The sequence below is a fragment of the Hipposideros armiger genome, unplaced genomic scaffold (assembly GCF_001890085.2).
Source record: "Hipposideros armiger isolate ML-2016 unplaced genomic scaffold, ASM189008v1 scaffold_15, whole genome shotgun sequence".
NCBI classification, from domain to species: Eukaryota; Metazoa; Chordata; class Mammalia; order Chiroptera; family Hipposideridae; genus Hipposideros; species Hipposideros armiger.
In genome coordinates, this window is record NW_017731365.1 from 5,123,539 (window position 1) to 5,142,875 (window position 19,337).

Consider the following 19,337-nt stretch of genomic DNA (forward strand, 5'->3'; position numbering starts at 1 on the left):
TGAGCTATAGGCAAGATGGGTGAAGATGATCACAAGGTACAAACTTCCAGTTTTAAAATGAACAAGTCCTGGGGAAGTAATGTACAACATAATTAATAATACTGCATTGTATATTTGAAAGTTGCTAAAAGAGTAGATCCTAATAGTTCTCTCACAAGAAGAAAAAATTGTAACTGTGTGCTGATGGATGTTAACTAGGGCTTATTGTGGTGATCATTTTGCAATATATACACAAATATCAAGTCATTATGTTGTACACCCAAAACTAATATCATGTCAATTATATCTCAATTTAAAAAAGAACTTACTTTAAAAACGATAATGAAGATACTATCAGGATCTACTTGATACATGTCAAACAGTGATCAGAGAAAAATGCACAGAACTTAATACTTTTATCAGTTACAACAGAAAGAAAATAAATGAATTAAATTCCAGGCTCAAAAATAAATAAACAAATAAATAAACCAGAAAAATAGCAATAAAACTAATGATGGTACAAAAAAGGAATAAAGATAAAAGCACATATAAGTGAGGTAAATATGAGAAAAACAGTAAGTAAATTAAAATTGATTTTTTAAATAAAATAATAACAATTAGCTAACTTAAGAAAAAGGGGGAGGGGGCACATATATACAAATAGGGAAATAACCTTTGAAACAAAAGAAATTTTAAACATCAAGAGGCTACTCTGCAGATCTCTGTGCAAATAAATGTGAAAACCTCAGTAAAGCAGAAATTACCTAGGGGAAACAAAGATGATCAAAATTGACCTCATTAGGGTTCTAAAGCTTAAACAGGCAAATTTACAGAGAAAGTCATTACTGAACTACTCCATAAAATAAGCCTAAGGCCCCCAACGGCTTCATAAGGAAATTCTAACAAACCTTCAAAAGATAAAATAGTCCCAAAAGCATTTAAAATAAAGCAAAAACTTCCCAATCCCTTCTATAAAACAAGTACAACATTGATATCTAATTCTGATAAATACAGTACAAAAAAACTACACAGCAAAGTCACTAATGAATATTGATGCAAAAATATAAAACATTAGCAAACAGACTCTAATATTACATTTAAAAAACAAAAACCATAACAAAGTGGGATGTATTCCAGCAATGCAAGTTTTCTTCAAAATTAGGAATATTGTTAATAACGTACACTTCATTAATAGATGTATGGAGCTCTTCCGGCCTCTTTGATCTCGGCCGCAGAAGTGCGATGACGAAAGGAACGTCATCATTCGGAAAGCGTCGCAATAAGATGCACACGTTACGCCGCTGATGTGGCTCTAAGGCCTACCACCTTCAGAAGTCTACCTGTGGCAAATGTGGCTACTCTGCCAAGCAGAAGAGAAAGTATAACTGGAGTGCTAAGGCTAAAAGACGAAATACCACCGGGACTGGCTGAATGAGGCACCTAAAAATTGTACACCGCAGATTCAGGCATGGATTCCGTGAAGGAACAACACCGAAACCCAAGAGGGTAGCTGTTGCAGCATCCAGTTCCTCTTAAGGATTTCAACGATTAGTTGCACAATAAATTTTTCTATTTTAAAATATTTAAAAAAATAGATGTATGGAAAAAATCATATGGTCATCTTCACAGATGCTGAAAAAGACTTCAAAATTCAATACCCACTCTTCAACAAATGGTGCAAGAACTGAATAACCGTGTGCAAAAAAAATGAACCTTGATCACACACCATATATAAATATTTACTTGAAGTGGGTCATATACCTAAAAGTATAACCTAAAACTATAAATTTTACATAATAAATTATTAGTGACCTCACTTTTGGCAAACATTTCTTGAATACAACACAAGAACTAATGAAGACAAAATGAACAAACTATAAAAGAAAAAGACAACAAGTTGGATTACATCAAAATTAAAATCTTTTGTTCTTAAAAGACACTTATGAAATTAAAAGATGAAATTCAAAGATGAGCCTACTAATTTTAAAAAGTATTTCCTACTATAAGGCATTTTCAGTTTGTAAACATCACGTGCCTAGATTCAACCACAATGACTATACATGTTTCATATTCTTTGAGAAAATACTCAATTACGCCTATGACTGGTCATAGTATTTCTCCAAACAGGATGCAGCAGAAAAAAATGTCCACAGTTCTTACTTGCACTTTCATCAATTGCAACCTACTTTATCCCTATGAAGCAATGGTGTGGGACTTGCAGCCTTTCTCAACAGGTGTTCCATGAAAGAACGAAAACATCCATTGGGCAATTAATTAACTTTTCTCCTACACCTTTAGAATAGTAATGGTTTTGTGTCAATACGAGTAGAATTGAGAAAATAATCATTGAAATAATTAATTTTGTTCTGTGGCTCAGATGAGGAACCCTGGTTGAGAAAAACTGTTAGAGATATGGAAAACTAACCAGAACTAACTTGTAGCATTAGGAGTAACTAATACTATTAGTCATCGCATCCCTACTTTGTACAGACAAAAAAGGAGCTAACAAAATAAAAACATATGTTTAACATTGGGTAAGACCAGTAAAGAAACCACTTCAACTTAATCTATCAAAATATCTTCTTAGGGCCGGCTGAGTGGCTCAGCTGGTTAAAAGCTCACTTAAGAGTGTGAGCTCTGAGCAACAGCGGTTCAATGCCCGGCCCAAGCTGAGCTGCTGCTGAGCTGCCAACAGGTGGCAGGACGGCTCAAAAAAAAAAAAAAAAAAATATATATATATATATATATATATATATATATATTCTTAAGCTGCCTCTGCTAAACTCTACAGGTCAGTTTAATCAAATATATCCATAAACAGAGAATAACCATTAATATTTTCCTGATATGTATATAATCACTACAAGAGAAAATGAGTATACTAAAATCCTGATAGTGGTTATGAGAAAAGGCCAGAATTTTAACCAGATTTGAAAACAGAGGAAACTCCAAAAAATGAAATATTAAAGTAATACCACCTTAAAATTTATTTGTAAATAGGTTAGCATCTGAAACAATGGTTTCTACCAGCCCCACGAAACATAACTCTATTCCCTCTTTCTTTTCTCCTACTGTTTTTCTTCTTTTTTCTCTTCTGCTATTCATACCTTAGGATTGCAAGTCATTCCAAAGCACTTTTAGCTTCACTGACAGCTCTCAAGACTAAAGAGAGCTATTAATATATCCTAAGATATATTAGGATAAGTTTCCTGTTCCATCATCCATGGTCAGGTTCCTAAGTCACAGTACAAAGAAAACACAAATGTCCAGTCTTTCTTCCCATACAGAGCTTCTGCTTGACAAGCTAACATAGATGGGAATCTAAATGCCTGCCTTCATCTTTCCCTAGCATGCTGGTCTCACCTTGGCCTTCCTGCAAACAGAAGGTATCCCCAAACACAAAAAAGAGGAAAGGGAGCAACAATGTGTAAAAAAGCAAAGCACACTGGATTTAGAAGTCTTAAATTTAGATCCCAGCTTTTCAAATTTAAACCCTGGATACCATCTGGTCTCAGTGTTCTTATCTATAAAATTAGGGGAATCAGATTACATGGACTCCCAGATTCTTTTTTATCGAACATTCTGTGATTCTGTGATGGAAAGGTCACAGATTCAACGAAATATCATGTCACCTCCCAAAACTTCTCAGAAGCCCAAAAATTCCCAAAGCCCTTCAGTTCTACACCTATTTCTCTTTTCGCCTCTAACTCAGTTTCTTCTCCCTTTATCTGGGTTGGTGTTACTAGTAACCAGTAGCACCCCCTTTCCATTTTGGTTGTGACAACCAAAAATGTCTTCACACATTGCCAAATGTTTCCTGGGGGGCAAAATCAGGCCTTGCTAAAAATCACTGTGCTAGAGGACAGAAAAGAAAAAAGTAATAGGGATTCTCCCCACATTCTTAGGACCACAGTGCCTTTGGTCAGAAAGAAGAGTTCCCTTTCTCAGACTTTTAGGTGCCTGCATAGTGCTGGTACCACCACTGCCCTAGAGATGAGTCTACATTTTTTAGATTTATAATCATAATAGAGTATATACAAACAACCCAAATGAAGAATGGGCAGAAGATTTGAATAGATGCTTCATCAAAGAAGATATATAAGTGGCAAATAAGCACATGAAAAGATGCTCAACATCTTTAGCTATCAGAAAAATGAAAATGAAAACTACAGTTAGATACCACTACATATCTATTAGAATGTCTGGGAAAAAAAAGCACAACAAAAATAAAAACACAATACTAAAACCAACAATACCTAATAATACCAAAGATGCAGAGCAACTGTAACACATTGTCGGTAGGAAGGCAAGATGGTGACTCCTAGGCTTTCACTCTAGAAATGAAAACTTACGTTCACACAAAAATCTGTACCTGAATGCTCATAGCAGTTTTTTCATAATCACCAAAACTGGAAATAAATGACTTTCAACAGTTGAATGGATAAATTCTAGTACATCTTTATAATGGAATACCACTAATCAATCAATCAATCAATCAATCAATCAGGAACAAAGTATTGATATGCTCAACAGCAATCGCAAAGGAAGTATTCTGCTGATGAAAGAGCCAGTTTCAAAAGGTTACATACTTTTATGTTACATTCTGGAAAAGTAACACTATAGTGATGGAGAACAGATCAGGTTACCAGAGGTTACTGGTAGATAGATAGTTTGACTACAAAGAAACCACACTGAGATTTTGGGAGTGAAACTTTGTATTCTGATTGTGATGATGGTCACACAAAACTATACATGTATTAAAACTCACAGACATGCACAGCAAAAAAATAAGTCAATTTTTCTGTATATAATTTTTTAATTTAAGATTCTTTTCATTTAAAATTTCTATATCAATATTTACTATAGATTGTAGTCTTATTTTTCTCACCTCTGTCAAGTTTTGCTTACAATTTAAATAATGTAGTAAAGCACTGATTCTCTTGCTAAGCTCTGGGAAGTTTAAAACTATAAAAATAGGGCTGGCGGAGTGGCGCGATGCTTAAGAGCTGGCTTGGGACGCCTGGTTCGGATCCCACATATGAGGGCCAGTGACACTGACCTCTATAGCTAAGATGCTGAACAACAGCTCAACCTGGAGCTGGGCTGCCTTGAGTCGCTGGCGACAGAGTAGGCTGCAGCCCCTGTGGCAGTGGGTTGCCATGGGCTACCGTGTGTAGCCAGCAGCCAGCATGAGTGGCCAGCAGCCACAGTGAGCGGCCGTCCAGAAGCCGGCGACTGATGTGCCTCGCCTGGGAAGAGCACAATGATGGTGCCAACTTGGGCCAGTGAAGCAACGTCCTCCACAACTAGACTTGAAGAACAAAACGACAGCAACTTGTCTGTTCCCCTTCCCCCAATTCCCCAATAAAAATCTTTAAAAAACATACATATTGGGTAATATGAATAAATTAAAAACATATAGGTAAGTAAAAAAAACACCAAAACTAAATATATGAATTCTATAGTCTCATCTACTGGGAAGTAAAACTAGTTAACAGTTCACCATTTTAGCTTTTCTCAAAAGCAGGCCCAATCTGACATGAACTGGGTAAAGCCATACTACACTGTAAGCTTCAGTCAGAAGTTTGAAAACCCAATACATATTTCACTAATAAACATGTCCTCACATACCACATGTGAAGCTTTTCTGGCATTCCTTGTAGCATATGAAGTCTTTCATTAAGAATAAAATCATTATTTTGTATATTATAATCTCTATACATAAATGAAAAGTGGTTCCAAAAGAAACCACTTTAAAGCTATTTTTTTAAGTCACTGTTTTCTAAATATGCTAATCTATCAACTTCTCTTTATCTCCACTGTTAACAGCTAAGTCCATAGTACAATCCTATCAAGATGGGATTTCTGCAATAGTCTTCTAAGTGAACTCCTTGCTTCATTCTTTACATTAGCCAGAATAATATTTCAAAAATACAAACCAGAAACTCAATAGGCAGATCTACAGAGATAGAAATTAGACTGGTAAGCAAGGGGAAAGTTGGGAGGACATGAAGAGTGAGTGCTAAAGGATAAAGTTCTTTTTGGGATAATGAAAAAGTTCTAAAATTGCATCTGGTGATGGTTCTACACCTCTCTGAATGTACAAAAAGGCATTGAGTTCTGTACTTTAAGTGTATTATATGGTATGTGAGATATCTCAATAAAACTGTTATAAAAATGTAAATCAGATAAATTTCCTGATAAGTAACTAAATTGAGATTAAAAACCAAGATATTCTACCTTCCAACTCTATGTTCTTTGTTGCCTCAAATATTTTCAACTCCACTTTAATTACTTTATCAATCATAGAATATAATGAAGCTTCTTCATTCTCTTCATTTTTAATAAAACTTCAAATATTAAAGGTAGTAGAAATCCCTGATTCTAAAGTTAACACCTGACATTTAAGGTATAAGCAAGACATTTGAATAGTTATTTTTCCTTCCATCTTCAATTTACTTGCCCTGTAACTTAAAAAGTGACCCCTTGCTATCATCTTGTAAGACAATGTGAGAAAGCACTTGTGAGATTTCATTACCCTCTCCAAATACTTTAACATCTCTATTAATTTCCATAGATCCATCTTTCTATAAACCTATAATTCTTGTTTTGTAACCTTTTAACAAGAAAAGATCACAAGGGCAAGCAATTTAATAGACATTTATCCATGACAAAATCAAATAGCATGAATAAAAAATTTTTAAACGTCAAAGCATTAAAACACTGGTGTTAACTGGCAGAAGACAAAAAAATTTGAACAGGAACTAAAATATTCCCTTAATGGAATAAGGAAATGGAGATGTATGTGGTTTGTGTTTTAAAAAATTCAACCTCTAGCATGTAAAAGAAACCCAAAAACCAATCCTAAAAGCCATGTGGAATTGACACCTTACAAAAGATATACAGATGGCTAATAAGCATATGAAAAGATGCTGCACATCTTGTGTCATCAGGGAAATTCAAATTAAAGCAATGAGATACCAATACACACCTATTACAATGGTCAAAATCTAAAACACTGACAACACCAAATATTGTAAAGGATACAGAACAACAGGAGCTCTCATCCATTGTTGATAGGAATGCATAAAGGTACAGCCACTTCGGAAGACAATTTGGTGGTTTCTTACAAAACCAAACACTCTTACCATGATTCAGCAATTGCACTTCTTGGTATTTACTTAAAGAAGTTGAAAAGTTACATTCACACAAAAAAACTGCATGCAGATATTTATAGCAGCTTTAGTCATACTTGCCAAAACTTGGAAGCAACTGAAATAACCTTCTGTAGGTGAATGGATTAATAAAATGTGATACATCCAGACAATGCAATATTATTCAACACTAAAAAAACCACTATCAATTCATAAAAAGACATGAGGGAACCTTAAATGCAAATTACTATGTAAAAGAAGCCAATCTGAAATGGCTACATGCTGTTGATTCCAACTACAATGACATTCTGGGAAAGGTAAAACTAGGGAGACAGAAAAAAGATCAGAGGTTACCAAGGGTTGGGGTAGGGGAAGGGATGAATGGAGGAGCACAGAGAATTTTTAGGGCAGTAAAAATATGCTGTATGATACCATAATGATGGATCTATGTCATTATACATTTGTCCAAATCCTTAGACTGTACAACACCAAGAGTGAACTATTATGTAAACTATGGACTTCGGGCGATTACGATGTGTCAGTAGGTTCATTAGTTGTAACAACTGTACCACTCTAGTGTGGGGTGTTGATAACAGGGGGTTGTACATGTGTGAGCGCAGAGGGTATATGGGAAGCCTCTGTACCTTCCCCTCAATTTTGCTGTGAACATAAAATGGCTCATAAAAAAATAAAAGTCTTTTAAAAAAACTTGCATAGACTCTCAAGGGAGCCCAAACAGCCAAAACAATATTGAAAAAGAACAAAGTTGGAGGATTCCCACTTGCTGATTTCTAAATTTACTACAACACTACAGCAATCAACAGTGTAGTACTAGCATAAAGACAGACATATGGTCCAATGGAATAAAATAGAGTGCCCAGAAATAAACCTCCACATATAGGGTCAATTGATTTTTAGCTAGGGTACCAAGACCATTCAATGGTGAAAGGACGTCTTTTCAACAAATGGTGCTAGGAAAACTGTATGTCCATATGCAAAAGAATGAAGTTGGACTCTTACCTTACATCATGTACAAAAATTAACTCAAAATTGAGCATAGACCTAAACATGAGCGCTAAAACTGGAAAACTCTTAGAAAAAAACGTATGAGAAAATCTTTATGACATTGGATTTGGCAATGAACACCAAAAGCACAGGCAACAAAAGAAAAAAATAAATCAACTTTATCAAAATAAAAAACTTTAGTGCTTCAAAGGACAGTATTAAGAGAATGAAAAGACAACCCACAGAAGGAAAGAAAGTATTTGCAAATCATGTATCTGATAAGGAATTCATATCCAGAATATAGAAAGAACTTCTGAATCTCAACAACAAAAAGAACAATCCAATTTAAAAATGGGCAAAGGACTTGGATAGACATTTCTCCAAAAAAGATATACAAATGGCCAATAAGTGCATGAAAACGTGTTCAACATCATAAGTCATTAGGGAAAGGCAAATCAAACCCACCATGAGACACCACTTCACATCCATGAGGAGAGCTATTGTCAAAAGTGAAAATGCACTTCTCTAGCCTCCAAAATTTTCAAGCTAGAATTCAAGTATGTAATATACTGGTTGACAATAATATATTACATGAATAATATGTTTATCATGTGTGGTCCTAAAGCACTTAAATGTTAATTTCCATCATAGCTTAAAAGAATTACTTTGAACAAATGAGTTCAAGGCCACAAAAAAAGGCCAACCATTTAAAAAGCTGTTATTAGGTTGTTAATCTAATCATACAACTGAATAAACCTGAATGGCCTATGTAAACCTACAACTGTATCCTACTTTGTAATTTGTTAATCAGCTAATTCATTCATTGTTAAGTCTGTTTGCTTTGTGCATAAAGCTTTAACATGGAAATATATAGCAAAAGTACTGGTTGACTTACTTAAAAAGGCTCAGAATGACCCTAAAAGAGTAAATTCTTAAAAAACAAAAAAATATAAAATACTGATCAACAATAATGCATTATATGCACTCTAGAGTAGTGTTAGAATACTTTATGGGCTTCCCTATTAAATGAAAACCTCTAAATCCTACTGTGATACAGAAATGATATGTGAAGACAGAATGAAACAATCAATATTTAATAAGAATGTCACCTTGCATTTACAGAGAACTCTGTATTTTATAAGTGTTCCAATGAATAAGTGCTCTCTCATTTGCACTATATTTAATTTCCAGACATGGAAAATGGGGTCCCTGTAATAAAATATAATAAGTCCATGTCAGAACTCAACTGTGGGTCCATGACATGTTACTCAGAGTCTCCTTCAACAGCAAAGAATTGATTAGTATTATGGGCCAGTCTATAACAGTAATATATATTTCTGCCAAAGAAAGTCTCTTTCTACACAAATAATTTCAGTGGAATATTTTTTTTTAGCCTTCATAGCATCAGACATCTTTATAGATACTATTTTATAGCAATATGTCTATATTTATGTTTTCCCTAGAAAGTAACCTGCCAGGTTGACAGCAATATTAGATATTTCACAGGATATTTTCTGGCCTTTGAAATCTGTACTCCAACTTCTATTTACCCAGGTATTTCTTTCCCTTTTTCACTAATAATTTTTTTATTTTTCATTTACAGTAGACATACAATATTAGTTTCAGTTGTACAACATAGTGATTAGACACTTATATAACTTACAGAGTGATCACCTCAATAAATCCCATCTGCACCATACATAATTATTACAATATAGACTATATTCCGTGCTATACTTTACATCCCCATGACTATTTTGTAACTATCAATTTGTACTTTTCTTTTTTTTTTTTTTTTTTTTAAAGATTTTTATTGGGGAATTGGGGGGATGGGAACAGTGATGGGGAATTGGGGAAAGGGGAACAGACAAGTTGCTGTCGTTTTGTTCTTCAATCTAGTTGTGGAGGATGTTGCTTCACTGGCCCAAGTTGGCACCATCATTGCGCTCTTCTCTGGTGAGGCAGATCAGTCGCCGGCTTCTGGACGGCCGCTCACTGCGGCTGCTGGCCGCTCACGCTGGCTGCTGGCCACACACGGTAGCCCATGGCAATCCACTGCCACAGGGACTGCAGCCCACGCTGTCGCCGGTGACTCATGGCAGCCCAGCTCCAGGTTGAGCTGTTGTTCAGCATCTTAGCTGTAGAGGGCAGTGTCACTGGCCCTCATATGTGGGATCCGAACCGGGGCCCTCTGGCATCCCAAGCGAGTTCTTAACCATCGCACCACTCGGCCGGCCCCAATTTGTACTTTTCAATCCCTTCTCCTTTTTTATTCATCCTCCAACTCCCCTCCCATCTGACAACCATGAAAATGTTCTCTATCTATGAGTTTGTTTCTGTTCTGTTTATCTTGTTTAGATTCCACAAATAAGTGAAAGCATATGGCATTTTTGTCTGACTTACTCCACTCAGCACAGTACACTGCAGGTCCATCTATGTTGTTGCAAATGGCAGACTTCATTGCTTTATGTGGCTGAGTAACATTCCATTATATATGTGTACCCCCTTTTGTTTATCCATTCACCCATTGATGGACATCCAGGCTGCCTACATATCTTGGCTATTATAAATACTGCTGCAATGAATATATGGATACACATGTCCCTTCAAAGTAGTGTTTTGGGTTTCTTTGTATAAATACCCATAAGTTGGATTATTGGGTCCCTCTTTGTCTCGTTATAGCCTTTGTTTATCTGAAAGTCTCTTTTGCCTGGTGTAAGGATTGTTACACTAGCTTTTCAGTTTTTTTCATTTCCATTTTCATGAAATATCTTTTTCCATCCCTTTACTTTCAGTGTGTGTGTGTGTCATTGGATCTGAAGTGAATCTCTTGTAGGCAGCATAGGTAAAAGTCTTGCTTTCTTATCCATTCAGCCACCCTGTGTCTTCGGAGCACTTACTTCATTTACATTTAAAGTGATTGTTGATAGGTTTGTAGTCATTGCCATTTTATTATTCATTTTCTTAATCTTTTTTGTTTTCTTCTTCTTAAAGAAGTTTCTTTAACATTTATGGTAATACTGGTTTGGTGTTGAAGAACTCCTTTAGCTTTTTCTTGTCTGGGAAGCTCTTTATCTGTCCTTCAATTCTAAACAATAACTTTGCTGGATAGACTAATCTTGGTTGTAGGTCCTTGCCTTTTTTTTTTTTTTATCATTTTGAATATTTTTTTCTAATCCCATCTGGCCTGCAAAGTTTCTGTTGAGAAGTCAACTGACAGTCTTATGGGAGCTCCCTTATAAGTCACTAACTGCTGTTCTCGTGCTGCTTTTAAGATTATCTCTTTGTCTTCAACGTTTGGCATTTTAATTATGATGTGTGTTGGTGTGGGCTTCTTTGGGTTAATTTTGTCTGGGACTCTCTGAACTTTCTGGGCTTGTATACTTATTTCCTTCACCAGGTTAGGGCAGTTTTCTGTCACTATTTCTTCAAATAGGTTTTCAGTTCCTTACTCTCTCTCTCTTCTTCTGGTACACTTAATGTTGCCCCAGAGGCCCCTTAAACTGTCCTCTTTTTTTTCTTTTTGCTGTTCCAATTGGGTGTTTCCTGCTACCTTGTCTTCCAGATCGATCCTGCTTCATCTAATCTACTGTTGATTGTCTCTAATGTATTCATTTCAGCTACTGTATTCTCCATTTGTTTTGGGGTTGCTGTTTTTCTTATCTTCTATCTCCATTTTGATGTTTCCTATCTTTGTTGAAGTTGTCACTGAGATCACTGAGTATACTTATAACCAGTGTTTTGAACTCTGCATCTGGTAGATTGCTTATCTCCATTTTGTTTAGTTCTTTTTCTGGAGCTTTGTTCTGTTCATTCATTTGGGACATGTTTCTTTGTCTCCTCATTTTGGGTGGCTGCCTCCCTGTGTTTGTTTCTGTGTATTAGGTAGGGCTGCTATGTCTCCTAGTCTTGGTAGAGTGGCCTTATGTAGTAGGTATCCTGTGGGGCACAGTGGTGCAGTCTCCCGGGTCACTTGAGCCATGTGCTGCAGGTGTGTCCCTTGTGTGGGTTGTGTGCCCTCCTGTTGTAGTTGAGCCTTGGCTGCTGTTAGCACATCAATAGGAAAGACTGACTTTGGGCAGACTGACTGTGAGGACTGGCCATGACTATAGTGGAGAAGCTGCTGTGCAGTGGCTGACTCTATGGAGCAGGATTTGCTTTGCAGGGCTCTGGTGCCTGCCCAGTCTTTCCTTTCAGTGTGTACACCATGGAGGCAGTCGGGTGGTGCTCCAGCTAGGTCTAAAGCATACCAGCCTCAGGGCCTCCTGGTAGTGGTCTCACTGCAGGCCAAGTTTAGCCAAAGCCTGTGTCCTGCCCAGGATAACCTGGCATGAGCCACAAGGCAATCAGCAGATGGCAGCTACCTGTGCTGGACTTGGAGATGCCTGGGAGAGGCCAAGCTGCGAACTGAGGACAAATGCTGCTAGTGCCCGGCTTGGGACTGCTCAGCAAGAGATACAGGGCACACCAAGGTCAGATGCTGCTTGTTTGGGGTTTGTGAATCTTTGAGAGATTTTAAGAAATTTCGCAGCTGAGCCAAGGCAGGCTGTTCATATGAAAAAGCCACTGGAAGTGGCTTGAGTGGGCTTGCAAGTTGGATGGGGCAGGGTCTCAGGGAATCACCAGGACAGGGCCAACCAGGTGTTAACCAGGTTGATGGAGACTCACATATGGCACTCGCCAACGCCTGTGCATGCATGCCAGGTTGGGGTAGGGCTCAACAAAGAAATAATGGCTTCTTCCAGAACTAGTATGTGGGAGAAAGCTGCCCTTCCAGCCCTGGCCCTGAATCCAGACAATTCAGTTCCTCCCCATATGTCCCTGGCACCTTTCAAGTTGCTGCCTCAGTACTAGAGCTCAGAGTGAGTGAGTTTGCATGTGGGCCCTTTAAGAAGAATGCCTGAAACTCCAGCCACTCTCCATCTCCCTCAGTTACAATCTCTGGTGGTTTTCACAGCCAGAAGTTGTGGGGACTTCTCTTCCTGGCACTAGAACCCTGAGCTGGGGAGCCTGGTGTGGGGCTGGGGCCCCTCACTCCTCAGGCGGCACCTCTGCAGCCAAGATATCCCTCCCTATTTTTAACTGCCCCATATGGCTATGGGACCAGACCATTCCATGACTTTGCCCCTCCTACTGGTCTCATTGTGTACCTTAGTTGTAGGACTTCTGTTCAGCTAGACTTTAGGCGAATCTCAATGATGGTGTTTTGTAGGTTAGTTGTAATTTTGATGTGTCATGAGAGGATACAAGCACAGTTTTACATATTTCACAATCTTGACTGGAAATCTTACCCAGGTACTTTAAAATATATATTTTTCCTTGCTTACATAAGATGCTGGTTTAAATTTTAGGATTTAATTAAAGCCAAAATTAGAACATCACAAATTAAAGTTCTACTGAACACGTAGGTAAGTTTGTATTGTTGTTATATAATTTTGATTTAATAAATGGAGGCCGAGAAACTTAAGCATCTTACTCAAGGTAATCTAGTTAATTAATTCTAGATATCAGACCTTACTGGGCCGGCCGAGTGGCACGTTGGTTAAGAGCTGGCTTGGGGGGCGGCCGAGTGGCTCAGTTGGTTAAGAGCTCGCTCAAGAGTTTGAGCTCTGAGCAACAGCGGTTCGAGTCCAGCCCGAGCTGAGCAGCCGCTGAGCTGCCAACAGGTAGCAGGATGGCTCAGCTTAAAAAAAAAAAAAAAAAAAAAAAAAAGAGCTGGCTTGGGACGCCAGAGGGCCCCGGTTCGGATCCCATATATGAGGGTCAGTGACACTGCCCTCTACAGCTGAGATGCTGAACAACAGCTCAACTTGGAGCTGGACTGCCATGAGTCGCCAGCGACTGCGTAGGCTGCAACCCCTGCTGCAGTGGGTTGCCATGGGCTACTGTGTGTAGCCAGCAGCCAGTGGGAGTGGCCAGCAGCTGCAGTGAGCGGCCGTCCAGAAGCTGGCGACTGATCTGCCTCACCCGGGAGGAGCGCAATGATGGTGCCAACTTGGGCCAGTGAAGCAACGTCTTCCACAACTAAACTGAAGAACAAAACGACAGCAACTTGTCTGTTCCCCTCCCCCCATTCCCCAATAAAAATCTTAAAAAAAAAAAAGACATCAGACCTTACTAACTTGACCTCTTACTGTCTATTAATTTTGAAGTCAGTCTTCTGTGATTCCTGACTTGGCAATCTTGTGCTTCCATAAAACAGGGATAATAATATTTACTGCAAATGACTATGAAAAGGATTAAATGAGAAATGGTTGGAAAAAGCTGAGCACAGTGCCTAACACACAGTAAATTATAAATAATTATTTGTAAGGTAATATAAGAGGATGCTGCTGATGGTGATAATTCAAATAAAAATTGTCATGCAATATAAATTTCACTAAAATATTACATAAATATAGAATACCTAAATATCTTCCTTTTAATGAAAACATTTAATTAAAATGCAAAGTAAGACTCTCATCAGAAATGTATCTATTATCTGTCCTTGTTATTTTAGTCAAGGAAATGAATATGTTTGGTACTTTTCTTCTAACCTAAATACATTTCAAATCCGTGGAATCACCTTGCCAAGAAAACTTGCAGTTTGATTAAAAAAACTATCTAATCCAATGACAACAACAACAAAAAACACACCAATTCAAAAAATGGACAAAGGACTTGAATAGACGTTGTCTCCAAGGAAGATATACAAATGGCCAATAAGCACATGAAAAGATGCTCAATATATTAATTAGGGAAATGCAAATGAAAACCACAATGAGATACCACTTCACACCCATTAGGAAGGCTATTATTAAAAAATAAAGAAAATAACAAGTGTTGAAGAAAATGTAGAGATAGTGGACCCTTGGGCACAGCTGGTGGCAATGTAAAATAGTGTAGACACTATAGAAAACAGTTCAACACAGAATTACCATAAGATCCAGCAATTCCACTCCTAGGTATATATCCGAAAGAATTGAAAGCAGGGAGTTTAGCAGATATTTGTATACTAGTGTTCATAGCAGCATTATTCACAATAGCCAAAAGGTAGGAACAGCCCAAATATCCATTAGCAGAAAAATGGATAAACAAAATGCGGTAGTTACATACAATGAAATCTGATTCAGCCTTAAAAAGGAATAAAATTCTGATACATCCTATAACATAGATGAAGCTTGAAGACATTATTATGCTAGGTGAAAGAGCCAGACACAAAAGAACAAAACTGTATGATTCCACTTACATAAGGTATCCAGAATTGGCAAAGTCATAAGGTAGAAAACAGAATAAAGGTTACCAGGGGCTAGAGGGAGGAGACAATGGAAAGTTACTGTTTAATGGGTAGAGTTTCTGTTTGGCATGATGATAAAGTTTTGGAAATGGTAGTGGCAATGGTTGCACAATAATGTGAATGGATTTAATGTCACTGAATGGTACACTTAAAAATTATTAAAATGGCAAATTTTATATTATTTTAAAAAACTAGTCAAAAAAGCTTATTATGAAGAATATGGCAATCCATTGATCACTTATCTGAATTTTAAAATTATAAAAAGATAGAAACTGCCAAAGATGATGTAATCAGGGAAAATTTAATAAAGGGTTTGTTTACAAAGATGTGGACAGTGTTAACAGAAACCAACAAGGGATAGTGAAGCACTCTGGACATAATAGTGGGAAGCCACTAGGCCTTAATGGGCCAGGGAAGGTATTAGTTACCAGAACTCACAGTCAGTTGTAGCTACAGCTTTGAGAGAGAGCTGCCTAACAAGAGCTGTGTGGCCTTCAGCAGAGGAATGTAACTGTTACCAACCTACAAGAGAAAGCCAAAAATATATATACCCAGACCTCACTCCCCTCCCATCTCCTGTCACTGGCTAAACCCTACTGAATACCAGAGGGAATGGAGCCTATAATGTGCAGTCAATGAACATCAGCTTCCTGGGGCATAAAGCAGGATGGAAAAGGGTAGACTGAAAAAGACAGGGGCAAGTGGAAAATATGCTGCACAACATAACACACTACGTTAATTCATATTTCTATTTTATTATACAAAAGGAGTATCTATAATAAATATATTTTTCACAACAAAAAGTTCCTGTTTCACAAAAAAGTTGAGGTGGGGGGCGGTCAATGGGTTAAAAAGACAAAGGTTTTTGTTGTTTAAAAAGAAAAGATACACATTTTTTTTTTTAAAGCTGAGCCATCCTGCCACCTGTTGGCAGCTCAGCTCGGGCCGGGAATCGAACCGCTGTTGCTCAGAGCTCAAAGTCTTGAGTGAGCTCTTAACCAACTGAGCCACTCAGACGGCCCATATACACAGATTTTTGACAAAAGATATATTCAGTACATGTTCTGCCTCAATATCCTCAAAACATTGAGATAAAACATACAGAAAAAAAGGAAACAATATACTAGAGTATTAGAGCTCTAAGAGTCCTTAAAATTTTTCAATATGACAGGAAACAGGCCAAAGAGGATGATACTTTAAGCAACTTCATCAAGATCACAAAACTGGTTACTAGAAAGTTGGAAACAGAAACCAGATATAATAACTCCTTGTTTAATTCTCTTCTCATCATACTTATGCTACAGCAATAAACGTGGGGATGCTTAACAGTGGGAAAATTAACTAGCAAATATGAGTGTTTAGAAAACACTCATGCTCCATAGCAGCATTATTCACAATAGCCAAAAGGCAGAAGCAAATCCAAGTGTCTATCAACAGATAAATGGATAAATAAAATAGAGTTTATATAATACATACAATGAAATAGTGAAGGAATGTACTATCTTCTACCTAAAATATTAGGTACCAAGCTTGGAGTTTATGTAAAATTCTCTCAATACATTTCCCCAACATGACAGTAATACTCAAATTAGGCAATCTTCAAATACTTGGGCAGTCGAAAGAATTACTTTGTTCAAGCAAAGTTTTCTAGCTTATTGCTATATATGCAATATGGAATTTAAAAATCTGCTAAAATCAAGACAAACTGAATGAAGAACATAGTTAATTCCTCAGGTACCTATATATTTTTAAATCCCCATGGCTAATCATTCTGAAACTGGGAAAATAAAATCTTTTTAGATATTATTTTTTGTTATTGTTATTATTATTATTATTATTAAGATTTTGAGCTTTTATTGGGGACCAGCCATGGTCATTGGTTACACATTGCTTTCTTCATGATACAATGGCATAGTTGACTGTTTTAGGGAGGGCACAGCTCACAGTGGCCCATGCAGGATCAAACCATCAACCTTGGTGTTATCAGCACCACGCTCTAACCAACTGAGCTAACTGGTCACCCCCTATTATTGTTATTATTAATAATTACATTTAATGAGAACCAACTATATCCAAGACATTTGGCATATATTAATAATTAAGTTAATCCTCTCAAGACCCCTATGAGATAGGTATTATCATTTCCATTTTCCAAATGGGATAAACTCAAGTTCAGAGAGATTAAGTAACTTGCTCAACATCCAAAAACAATTGAGTTGGGTTTTAGAATATACATCTGTCTCCACTAAAGCCTGTGCCACCAATGTTAACAATTAAAAGTTCCAATGTCCATTGAACTGAGCCGTTAACATTTCTTTTAAACAAAGACAAGACAGTGGAGTAAACAGTGTTGCTTCAATTATATTTTCTCTAAAAATACACAAATCATCAGAATAATCCATAAAGATACAGAATCAGACATTAATATTAACTATAAAGTTAATACCCAATGACAATAATGACAATTATAGTGATTTACTTTTCATATAATGCACAAAATGAAGTGGTTTCTACAGATTTTTAAACATGAAGCAATTAAAAGAATCAAGCATTTAATCATATTAACTACATATACTTAAATATTTAAAAATTTTATTTACTATTTATAAACTACAGTTTATTAATCAAGTTCACCCACAGTAATAAAATTATTTACCAACTCAATTTTAACAAACTTGCCAAATATACAAAATATTTAAAGTTATAATATCTGAATACTCCAGAGCAAGGGTACTATACTTGTAATAAGAGTGCAAATATCGGTACTTAAAGAGTTCAAATTTAAGTTCTATAAGTTAATAAAATAATACACATTAAAAGAGAAAAATCAACATACAAACTGTAAAATACGATTAATTTATATTGGGAAAGGAAAACAATTACATGTAAAATTATTTTAGGGTACATCTATTGTTTTTGCCTGTTCAGCAACCATTCTCCCTTCTCTGGGAAATGTTATCTCAGTTTTCCTTTAGAATTATTTGCTCCCTACCCTTTATTCATATAGTTTGAAACTATATGTACCCCCTGCACCACACTCCAGGGTGGGAATAAAATGTGATCCTGGCTACACAAAGCATTCCATCACTCTAGCCACAGAGATTGCCTCTAGGATGCACAATGACCCAAATCAGGCCAATGAGACTCCTATACAATAGTTTGCTGGAAACAGAAAGGAAAGTAAGTTTTCTCTCTTCTGGGGTTTCTAAGGTTGTAGGATGTAAGCCTAGGTCTATTAGTACCATCTTTCTCTCAGAGTCTGACTCTAGGTACTTTACTTTGTCACACTGATTCCCAAATATTAAAAAAAAACGGTGATTACCTGTGGCAGGGGAAAAGATAAATTAGGATTTCAGTTTTCAATGTTATATTTTTATAATGTTTTCATTTTTTTCCAAAATAAACACCTATTACTTTTACAATAGGAAATATAAAACATTTAAAAATACTGCTCCTGTGTTTTCCTCTCAAATATGTTCAGATATCAATATTTATTGTCTTAAAAGCATTAACAATTTTCTCATAATTTACTAACATGAGTAGAACATGTATTTAAAAAGAATCAACTTTTTTCCTTGACACAAAAGTAAGCTATTTTTTGTTTTGAGTGGGAGAAAGAGTTGTGATTAACTTTTAAAAAACTGGTTCTCTTTAAAAGGGTTATATTAAACAACTCTATATGGAAAAAAAATGGTTACGAGCCGGCCGAGTGGCGCGATGGTTAAGAACTGGCTTGGGATGCCAGAAGGTCCCGGTTCGGATCCCACATATGAGGACCAGTGACACTGCCCTCCACAGCTAAGATGCTGAACAACAGCTCGACCTGGAGCTGGGATGCCATGAGTCGCCAGCGATGTAGGCTGCAGCCCCTGTGGCAGTGGGTTGCCATGGGCTACCGTGTGTAGCCAGCAGCCAGCATGAGC

General features: G+C 36.9%; 1 protein-coding gene and 1 pseudogene across 4 annotated transcripts in view; one reads left to right on the forward strand and one right to left on the reverse strand.

Moving 5' to 3' along the window:
- Positions 1–19,337, reverse strand: part of MICU1 (mitochondrial calcium uptake 1) — a 216,148-nt gene that overhangs the window by 194,607 nt on the left and 2,204 nt on the right. The gene's annotated exons all lie outside the window — the stretch shown is intronic.
- Positions 1,222–1,561, forward strand: LOC109372419 (60S ribosomal protein L37 pseudogene; annotated as a pseudogene).